Consider the following 9795-nt stretch of genomic DNA (forward strand, 5'->3'; position numbering starts at 1 on the left):
CCAAAGTGGGTGGACTGCTTGAGCTCAGGGCTTTGAAACCAGCCTGAGCAAAAGTGAGAACCTGTCTATAAAGAAATAAAACAAATGGCCAGGAATTGTGGTGGGTGCCTGTAATCCCAGCTACTCAGGGGGCTGAGTCAGGAGGATTGCTCAAGTGCAAAAGTTTGAGGTTGCTAATGCTATAATGCCATGGCACCTACCCAGGGTGATAGAGTGAGACTTTGTCTCAAAAAAAAAAAAAAGTGAGCAGGAGTAGCTACTCTTAGATCAGATAAAACAGATTTTAAATCAATAACTGAATAAGTGGGAAAAAAAAGACAAAGATAGCCATTATATAATGATATAGGGATCAATTCAACAATTAGATATAACAATCCTAAATATACATGCACCTAACACCAGAGTCCCAGATTCATAAAAGAAATACCACTTGATCTAAGAAAAGAAACAAACAACATATTAATAATGGGGCACTTCAACACTCCAATGACAAAACTGGACAGCAAAGACAGGACTCTAGAACAAGTGTACTTAACAGACATTTACAGAATATTTTACTCCCAAAGTATAGATTTATGTTCTTCTCATAAGAACATGGGACATCATTATCCAAGATAGATCATATGTTAGGCCACTAAACAAGTATCAAAAAATTGACAAAAATCAAAATAATACTATGAATTTTCTCAGACTACAGTGGAATAAAACTAGAAATCAATTCTAAAAGAAATTTTCAAAACCATACAAATACATGCAAATTAAAAGGCATAATACTAAGTTAACTTTGAGATCAACAATGAAATGAAGGTGCAAAATTTAAAAAACATTTTTTAAATTAAAAGATGAACTAACAAAATCTCTGGGGTAAGTTAAAAGCAGAGCTAAGAGAGAAGTTTATAGCACTAAATACTTCCGATTAAAACAGAGAAATATCATAGGCTTGATGCCTGTAGCTCAACGGCTAGAGTGCCAGCCACATACACCAAAGCTGGCAGGTTTGAATCCAGCCCAGGCCTGCCAAACAACAATGACAACTGCAACAAAAAAACAGTGGCCATTGTGGCGGTTGCCTGTAATACCAACTACTTTGGAGGCTGAGTCAAGATAATCACTTAAACCCAAGTGTTTGAGGTTGCTGTGAGCTGTGATGCCACAGCACTCTACCCAGGGTGAGAGCCTGCGACTCTGTCTCCCCAAAAATAAATAAATAAAAGACAGAAATATCACAAATTAATAACCTAATGTCAAACATTGGGGTTCTAGAAAAATAAAAACAAACCAAACCTCAAGCTAGTAGAAGACAAGAAATAACAAAAAATCAGAGAACTAAATAAAATTGAAACAAAAAAGAACAATATAAAGGATCAACAAAACAAAAATTTGATTCTTTGAAAAGACAAATAAAACTGATATACCACACAAAAAAAAAAAATAAAAAGAAAAGAACAGAATTGATAGACCACTGGGTAGATTAACTGAGGAAAGAAGAAAATGATTGAAATAAGGTCAATCAGAAATGTAAAAGGAGACATTATATCATTATATCATAGAAATGCAAAAGATCTTCTGAGACTACTATGAACACCTCTGTGAACACAATCTAAAAATTCTAGAGGAAACGAAAGATGGCGGTGACTGGTTCAGTTTGCTTCAGGATCCACAGCAGGCTTTACCTGTCATTGAAGGGTCAACGTGCAGGACTTTGTGAACGAATATCAAGTTTCAGATTTTATTCTGGAAGTACAACCCTCCCAAAAGTTGAAGGAACTGATGTAACAAGGATTGAAGAAGTGTTTATTCCAAGAAAGAAATCTTGGGATAAAGTGGCCGTTCTTCAGGCACTTGCTTCCACAGTAAACAGGGACACCACAGCTGCACCTTATGCATTTCAAGATGATCCCTACCTTATTCCAGCATCTTCTGTGGAATCTCGTTCATTTTTACTGGCAAAGAAGTCTGGGGAGAATGCAGCAAAGTTTATTATTAATTCACATCCCAAATATTTTCAAAAGGACATAGCTGAACCACATATACCGTGTTTAATGCCTGAGTGCTTTGAACCTCAGATGGAAGAAGTAAGTGAAGCTGCCCTAAAGGAACGAATCAAGCTTAAAAAAGTCAAATCCTCTGTGGACCTGTTTGATCAGCTTTCGTAAGCAGGAACCACTGTGTCTATTGAAACAACAAATAATCTCTTGGATTTACTGTGTTACTATGGTGACCACGAGCCCTCCACTGATTATCCTTTTCAGCAAACTGAACCGTCAGAGGAATTGGAAGAGGAAAGTAACAAGAAATTTAGGAAGAAGGCTGGTCATCAGATTGGAGCTACATGGAGCGCAAAAAAACAATGCTGAGAGAATCTTTACATTGATGCCAGAGAAAAATTCACATTCCTACTGCACAGTGATCCGAGGGATGGTGAAGCATCGAGCTTATGAGCCGGCATTAAACTTGTACACTGAATTATTAAACAACAGACTCCATGCTGATGTATACACATTCAGTGCATTGATTGAAGCAACAATGTTGGGGCTGAATGCGGGTTTTGAGGAAAAATGGAATAAAACACTGGAGCTACTGAAACAAATGGTTGCACAGAAGGTGAAACCAAATCTACAGACTTTTAATACCATTTTGAAATGTCTCCGAAGATTTCATGTACTTGCAAGATTGCCAGCAATACAGACCTTACCAGAAATGAAAGCCATTGGAATAGAACCCTCGCTTGCAACATATCACCATATTATTCAGCTATTTTATCAACATGAAAACATTTCAAAAGGATCATCCCTGATCATCTATGATATAATGAATGAATTAATGGGAAATAAATTTTCTCCAAAGGATCTGGATGATGGTATGTTTTTTCAGTCAGCCATGAGAGTTTGCTCATCTCTCAGAGATCTGGAACTTGCTTACCAAGTACATGGCCTTTTAAACACTGGAGATAACCGGAAATTTATGGGACCTGATTATCGCCATCATTTCTATTATTCCAAGTTCTTCACTTTAATTTGTCTAATGGAACAAATTGATGTCACCTTGAAGTGGTATAAGGACCTGATACCTTCAGTTTTCTTTCCCCACTCCCAAACATTGGTAGATCTTCTCCAAGCATTGGGTGTGGCCAATCGGCTAGAAGTGATTCCTCGGATTTGGAAAGATAGTAAAGAATGTGGTCATACTTTCCACAATGACCTGAAGGAAGAGATTCTGATTCTTATGGCAAGGGATAAGCATCCACCAGAGCTTCTGGAGGAGTTTGCTGACTGTGCCGCTGACATCAAATCTGCTTATGAAAGCCAAGATGGCAGACAGACTGCTCCAGATTGGCCAGCCATCCCTCTCAACTGTGTAGCTGTCCTCTTTTTAAGGGCTGGGAGAACCCATGAAGCATGGAAAATGTTGGGGCTTTTCAGGAAGCATAATAAGATCCCTAGAAATGAGTTGCTGAATGAGTTCATGGACAGTGCAAAAGTGTCCAATAGCCCTGCCCAGGCCATTGAAGTGGTAAAACTGGTGAGTGCTTTCAGCTTACCTATTTGCAAGAGCCTTTTCCAGAGAGTAATGACTGACTTTGCCATCAGCCAGGAACAAAAGGAAGCCCTAGAAAACCTAACTGCATGGACCAGTGACAGTGATAGTGACAGCAGCAGTGACAGCGACAGTGACATCAATGAAGGCAAATGAAAGTGGGATATTCAGTAGTAATGATGACATCACCATAGCTGCTGGACTCACACTTGAAAACAGATACTAATATTTAACAATGTTTCAAAGAAATAGAGGATGCAGATTTGGTGAATTTTGGTACTGTGAAACAGTGGACAGATGCTACGTTATAATTTGCTACTAGCCAAACCACCTATTAACTGTAGCATTCCAGGCTTACCATGTAAGCTGCAGCTCTTGTGGTCAGGATAAGATCTGTATATCTGAAGTGCTGGTAGGCTGACCTCACAGTACCCTCTCCCTGCTACTGGACTAAAGCTTTTGTTGGTGTGATGTGTTGCTAAGATGTTGATCCTTTCTTCCTAAGAGACAGTGTCTAATTACATCACAAGTACTGTTGGGTCAGTAGTATCCCAATTTTGGGAATATTTATATGTGAAAAATTATACATCTTATAACTGATTAAACAGGATAATGGCAGTTGAGACTGCACAAGTGATTAATGTAAAAAAAAAATAAATAAATAAAAAATAAAAATTCTAGAGAAAATGAATAAATTCCTGCAATCACACAACCTCCCAAGCTGAGTTGGAGAAAAATAGAAATTCTAAACATACCAACAAGTAGTGAGAATAAATTAGCAATAAAACATATGCTTCCTCCCAAAAAAGCCAAAAACCAGATCATAGTGATTCTTACCAGACATACAAAGAAGAACTGGTACCTGTCCTACTGAGACTGTTACATAAGATTAGAAAGAGGAAATCCTCTCTAATTCATTTAATGAAGTCAATACCAACCTAATACCAAAGCCATGAATGAATACAACAACAACAAAAAGATAACTACAGGCCTGATTAACATCTATCCAAAAACAATCAAGAAAACACTAGCAAAAAAACCCAAGATCACATGAAAAGTATAGTTTACCATGACAAGTGAATTTCCTCCCAGGGATACAAAGATGGATTAACATATGCAAATCAAGAAATGTGATTCACTACATAAGCAGAATTTAAAACAAGTATCATATGATTATTTCGATAGATACAGTAAGAACATTCACTAAAATCCAGTGAAGGAGCTAAGGAAATTTCACTCCAAAATTGACTACTTGTATAAAGAATATTTTGAATTAAAGGCCATTCACAATCAGAAAGCATTTGGAAGGGGCTTCTTCTCTATCTACATAAAACCTGACCAATGTGATCAAAATATCAAAGGGGCAAAACTAACTTTCTTTGTTCACCCTGAAGGCTAGCAGACCTACTGCAAATTGTTTAAAACATAATAACTCTCTCTCGGGTTAATTTACAAGTCAATTCATTTCCCCCCATCTATTCATCCTTCTTAGCATTCACCTGCTGCTCCTGTACTCCACATTCTCCCCCTCCCTTCTAAAAGGCATCTTAAAAGGCATCGGGCCATCATTAAAACATTGGGAGATGACTCCTGTAATTCTCCCCATGTGCATGATATTTGGAAATAAACATTTCTCTTACTATCCTGCCTTAATTGTGAGTTGGTCTTTCAGCCACTTTTTGGGGGGAAAGGGCACATTTCCCCTCACCCTACACCAGCAAGTGTTAATGATAAAAAACCCTCAGCAAAATAGGCATAGACAGAATAAATACATACATCAACATAATAAAAACTACATATGATGTCAATGGAAAAGAAGCCATACTTGTAAAAATAATTTAAAGAGGTTTATGCTAAGCCAAATTTGAAGACTATGACCCAGAGCCACACCCAGAAAGCCTTGAGCAAGTGGACTCCCAGTTATGGGTTTGCAGTTTGGTTTTAGGAGTTAGGAATTACAGGTGAAGTTATAAATCAATAAGCAGAAAACATACATTGGTTTGGCACAAAAAGCTGGGACATCTGGTGGGTTGGGGCTCACAGATTTATACGTGGGTTTAAAGATTCTTTACCTGATAATTGTCTGGAAGAGTTAGACTTTGTCTAAAAGACCAGGAGTCAGCAAAAAGACATGCTTAAGGTAAAGGGTTTGTTAATCGGAGACAAAGCACTGGACAGACTCAACTGGTTTGTTGTGTATACTGAGGACGTGTAGGTAAGTCTTCCACAGCCTTTGGCTGTTGTGAGTCACAGAGGGCATCTCTAATAAGAGGAGGGAGCATGATGAGACATGTCAGATTTCCTCTCTGCTGGCTAGCAACTCAATTTAAGGGATCCCCTTGGCCAAGGCGGGGGGGTCCATTCAGTTAGTTGCTGGTGGAGGGGGACGTAAGATTTTATTTTAGTTCACAAGACAAACCCCTTCCAAATCCTTTCTGATTGTGAATGGCCTTTAATTCAAACACTATTCTGAATGAGATAAAGTTAAAAGCATTCCCAGTAAGAATTGAGACCGGACGATGCTCACTCTCACCACTTCTACTCAACATAGTGCTGGAAGTCCCAGCCAGAGAAATCAGATAATAGAAAAAAATAAAGGACACTCAAGTCAGAAAACAAAAAAAAAGTTACACTATCCCTGCTGCCAATGAGATGATCTTAAATCTAGAAAACCGTAAAGCCTCCTCCAAAAGACTCCTAGAATTAATAAATAAATTTAATTATCTCAGGTTACAAAATTAATGTACACAAATCAGTAGCATTTTTATACACTAATAAATGCTAAGGTGATCATCACATCAAAAATTCAATACCATTCACAATAGCTACAAAATAACATAAAATGCCTAGCAATACATTTAACCAAGGAGGTAAAAATCTCTAAAGTAAGAACTAGAAAACACTAATGAAAGAAATTGTAGATTACGTGAATGACAAAACACTGGAAGAATCAACATTGCTAAAATGTCATATTGCCCAAATATGACTTACAGATTCAATACAATTCCCATTAAAATGCCAACAGCATTTTGGAAAGAATTAGAGAAAAAAATCCTAATTTTCACACGGAATCACAAAAGAGCCTGACTAGCCAATGCAATCCACATCTGGAGGCATTACATTTCCAATCTTCAAATTATACTGCAAGACTATAGTAACCAAAAAAGCATGATATTAGTACAACAATAGACACATAGATGGAGGACACAGAGTTCTGAATAGAGACTCAGAACTATACATAAATAGTAAAGAAAGGCCAGGTGTTGTGCATGACACCCTTAATCCTAGTGTTACGCCCAGAAGTTCCCCCAGAGATCACACAGCCACACGAGCCAAATTTTCAGGGGAGTCCTTTATTGGAGAGCCAACTGACAACCGCCTCAGTGTCCCAAAATGAAGTTTCTGAGAGCAGCCCCTAGTTGTGTGTGGCTGTGTGTGTCTCTGTGTGTGTATCTCTGTGTGTGTGTCTCTGTGTGTCTGTGTGTGTTTGTCTCTGAGTGTCCGTGTGTGTCTGGGTGTGTCTGTTTATGTATCTGTGTGTGTGTCTGTGTGACTGTGTGTGTGTCTCTGTGTGCCTGTGTATGTTTGTCTCTGAGTGTGTGTGTCTGTCAGTTTATGTATCTGTGTGTGTGTCTCTGTGTGTGTCTATGTGTGTGTGATTGTGTGTCTGTGTGTGTCTCTGCATCTTCCTCTGTGTGTCTCTCTGTATGTGTCTGTGTGTCTGTGTGTGCGTGTGTGTGTCAGTAATATGTTCCTCTGTGTGTGTCTTTGTAAGTGTCTGGGTGTGTGTCTCTGTGTGTGTTTCTCTGTGTGTGATGTGTCTGTGTGTGTGGGTCTCTGTGTGTGTCTGTGTGTGTCTCTATGTCTGTGGGTGTGTGCCTGTGTCTGTGTGAGTGTCTCTGTGTGTGGGTCTCTGTTTGTGTCTATGTGTGTGTCTCTGTGTGCGTCTGCATATATTTCTCTACATGTGTCTTTGTATGTGTCTGTGTCTGCATCCCTGTGTGTGTCTTTGTCTATGTGTGTCTGTGTGTCTCTGTGTGTGCATGTCTGAGTGTGGGTCTTGTCTGTGTCTCTATGTGTCTGCGTGTGTGTGTCTGTGTTTGTCTCAGAGTGTCTGTGTGTGCCTGTATGTGTGTCTATGTGTGTGTCTCTGGGTGTGTCTCTGTGTGTGTGTCTATGTATGTGTCTCTGGGTATGTCTGTGTATGTATCTCTGTGTGTCTCTGAGTGTGTGTCTCTGTTTGTGACTGTGTGTCTCTGAGTGTCTGTATGTTTGTGTTTCTCTGTATGTATGCCTGTGTCTGTCTTTCTATGTGTGTCTATGTGTGTCTCTGTGTGTATTGCTGTGTGTGTGTCTGTGAGTGTGTCTCTGGGTGTGTCTGTGTGTGTGTCTATATGTCAGTGTGTCTGTGTATGTGTGCCTATGTGTGAGTCTGTGCGTGTCTCTGTGTGTTTGTCTGTGTGTGTGCATGTGTCCATGTGTCTCTGTGTGTCTGTGTTTGTGTTTCTGTGTGTTTCTGTGTGTTTGAGTCTGTGTGTTTCTTTGTGTGTCTTTGTGTGTGTCTGTGTCTCTCTTTGTGTCTGTGTGTGTGTTTCTGCGTGTCTAATTGTATGTTTGTCTGTGCCTTTGTGTGTCTGTGTGTGTGTCTGTGTGGGTGTCTCTGTGAGTGTGTCTGTGTATATGTCTGTGTGTCTCTGTATATGTGTCTCTGTATATGTGTCTCTGTGTATGCCTTTGTGTGTGTGTGTCTGTTTGTGTGTCACCTTGTATGTCTGTGAGTGTGTCTGTGTCTGTGTACGTGTGGTTGTCCATTTGTTTCTCTCTGTGTGTCTTTGTGTGTCTGTGTGGCTCTGTGTGTGGCTCTGTGTGTCTCTCTGTATATGTGTGGCTCTGTGTGTGTGTCTGTGTGTGTGTCTGGGTTTGTGTGTGTATCCATGTGTGTCTGTCTCTGTGCGTGTCTGTGTATCTCAGTGTGTGTGTCTCTGTACCTCTGTCTATGTATGTATCTGTGTCCATGTCTCTGTGTGTCTCTCTGTGTGTGTCTGTATGTGTGTCTGAGTGTGTTTCTGTATGAGTGTCTGTCTTAGTGTTTGTTTACCTCTGTGTCTGTGCCTCTGTGTGTGTGTGTCTCTGTGTGTCTCTGTGTGTGTGTCTGTGTGTGTCTGTGCATGTCTGTGTTTGTCTGTGTGTGTCTCTGTGTGTGTTTGTGTGTGTGTCTGTGTGTTTGTCTCTCTGTGTGTCTGTGTGTATGTGTGCATGTCTTTGTGTTCTCTGTGTGTCTGTCTCTGTGTGTGTCTGAGTGTGTGTCTGTGTGTGTCTATGTGTATAAGTGTGTGTCCTTGTGTGGGTGTTTGTCTGTGTCTTTGTCTGTGTGTGTTTGTGTGTGTCCGTGTATGTGTCTCTGTGTGTCTCTCTGTGTCATGTGTGTGTCTGAGTGTGTCTCTGTGTATGTCTGTGTGTGGGTCTGTGTGTTTGTATCTCTGTGCATCTGTGTGTGTATGTGTGTGTCTTTGTGTTCTCTGTGTCTGTGTCTCCGTGTATGTCTGTGGGTGTCTTTGTTTGCGTCTGTGTTTCTGTGTGTATATGTGTGTGTACTTATGTGGGTTTTTATGTGTGTCTCTGTGTCTGTGTGTGTCTTTGTGTCCTTGTGTGTGTTTTTATGTGTGTCTCTGTGTGTGCTTTTGTGTGTCTGTGTGTGTCTGTGTGTGTTTTGATAGAAAAGTATAAAATTACTAGAAGAAAGTGCAGGGAAAACACTTGAAGAAATTGGCCTGGGAGAATATTTTCTGAGAATGACCCCCAGGCAATTGAAGCAACACCAAAAATACATTACTGAGAAATGATCAAATTAAACACCTTCTGCACAGCCAAGAACACAGTGCATAAAACAAGCAGACAGCCCTCAGAATGGGAGAAGATATTTTCAGGTTACATCTCTGACAAAGGTTTAATAACAATAATCCACAGAGGGAGCGGTGCCTGGGGCTCAAAGGGGTAGGACGCCGGCCCCATATGCCAGAGGTGGCGGGTTCAAACCAGCCCTGGCCAAAAACTGCAAAAAAAAAAAAATCCACAGAAAACTCAAACATATTAGCAAGAAAGAACAAGTGATCCCATCTCAGGGTGGGCAAGGGACTTGAAGAGAAACTTCTCTACAGAAGACAGGTGCATGGCCTACAAACACATGAAAAAAATGCTCATCATCCTTAATCATCAGAGAAATGCAAATCGAATCACTTTTAGATATCATCTAACTTT

At 40.0% G+C, this 9795-nt stretch overlaps 1 pseudogene; it reads left to right on the forward strand.

Moving 5' to 3' along the window:
* The first annotated feature begins 1618 nt into the window (after window positions 1-1618).
* On the forward strand, window positions 1619-3992 carry LOC128579420 (pentatricopeptide repeat domain-containing protein 3, mitochondrial-like; annotated as a pseudogene).
* Window positions 3993-9795: the final 5803 nt, after the last annotated feature.

Source organism: Nycticebus coucang, unplaced genomic scaffold (assembly GCF_027406575.1).
Source record: "Nycticebus coucang isolate mNycCou1 unplaced genomic scaffold, mNycCou1.pri scaffold_53, whole genome shotgun sequence".
Lineage (NCBI taxonomy): Eukaryota > Metazoa > Chordata > Mammalia > Primates > Lorisidae > Nycticebus > Nycticebus coucang.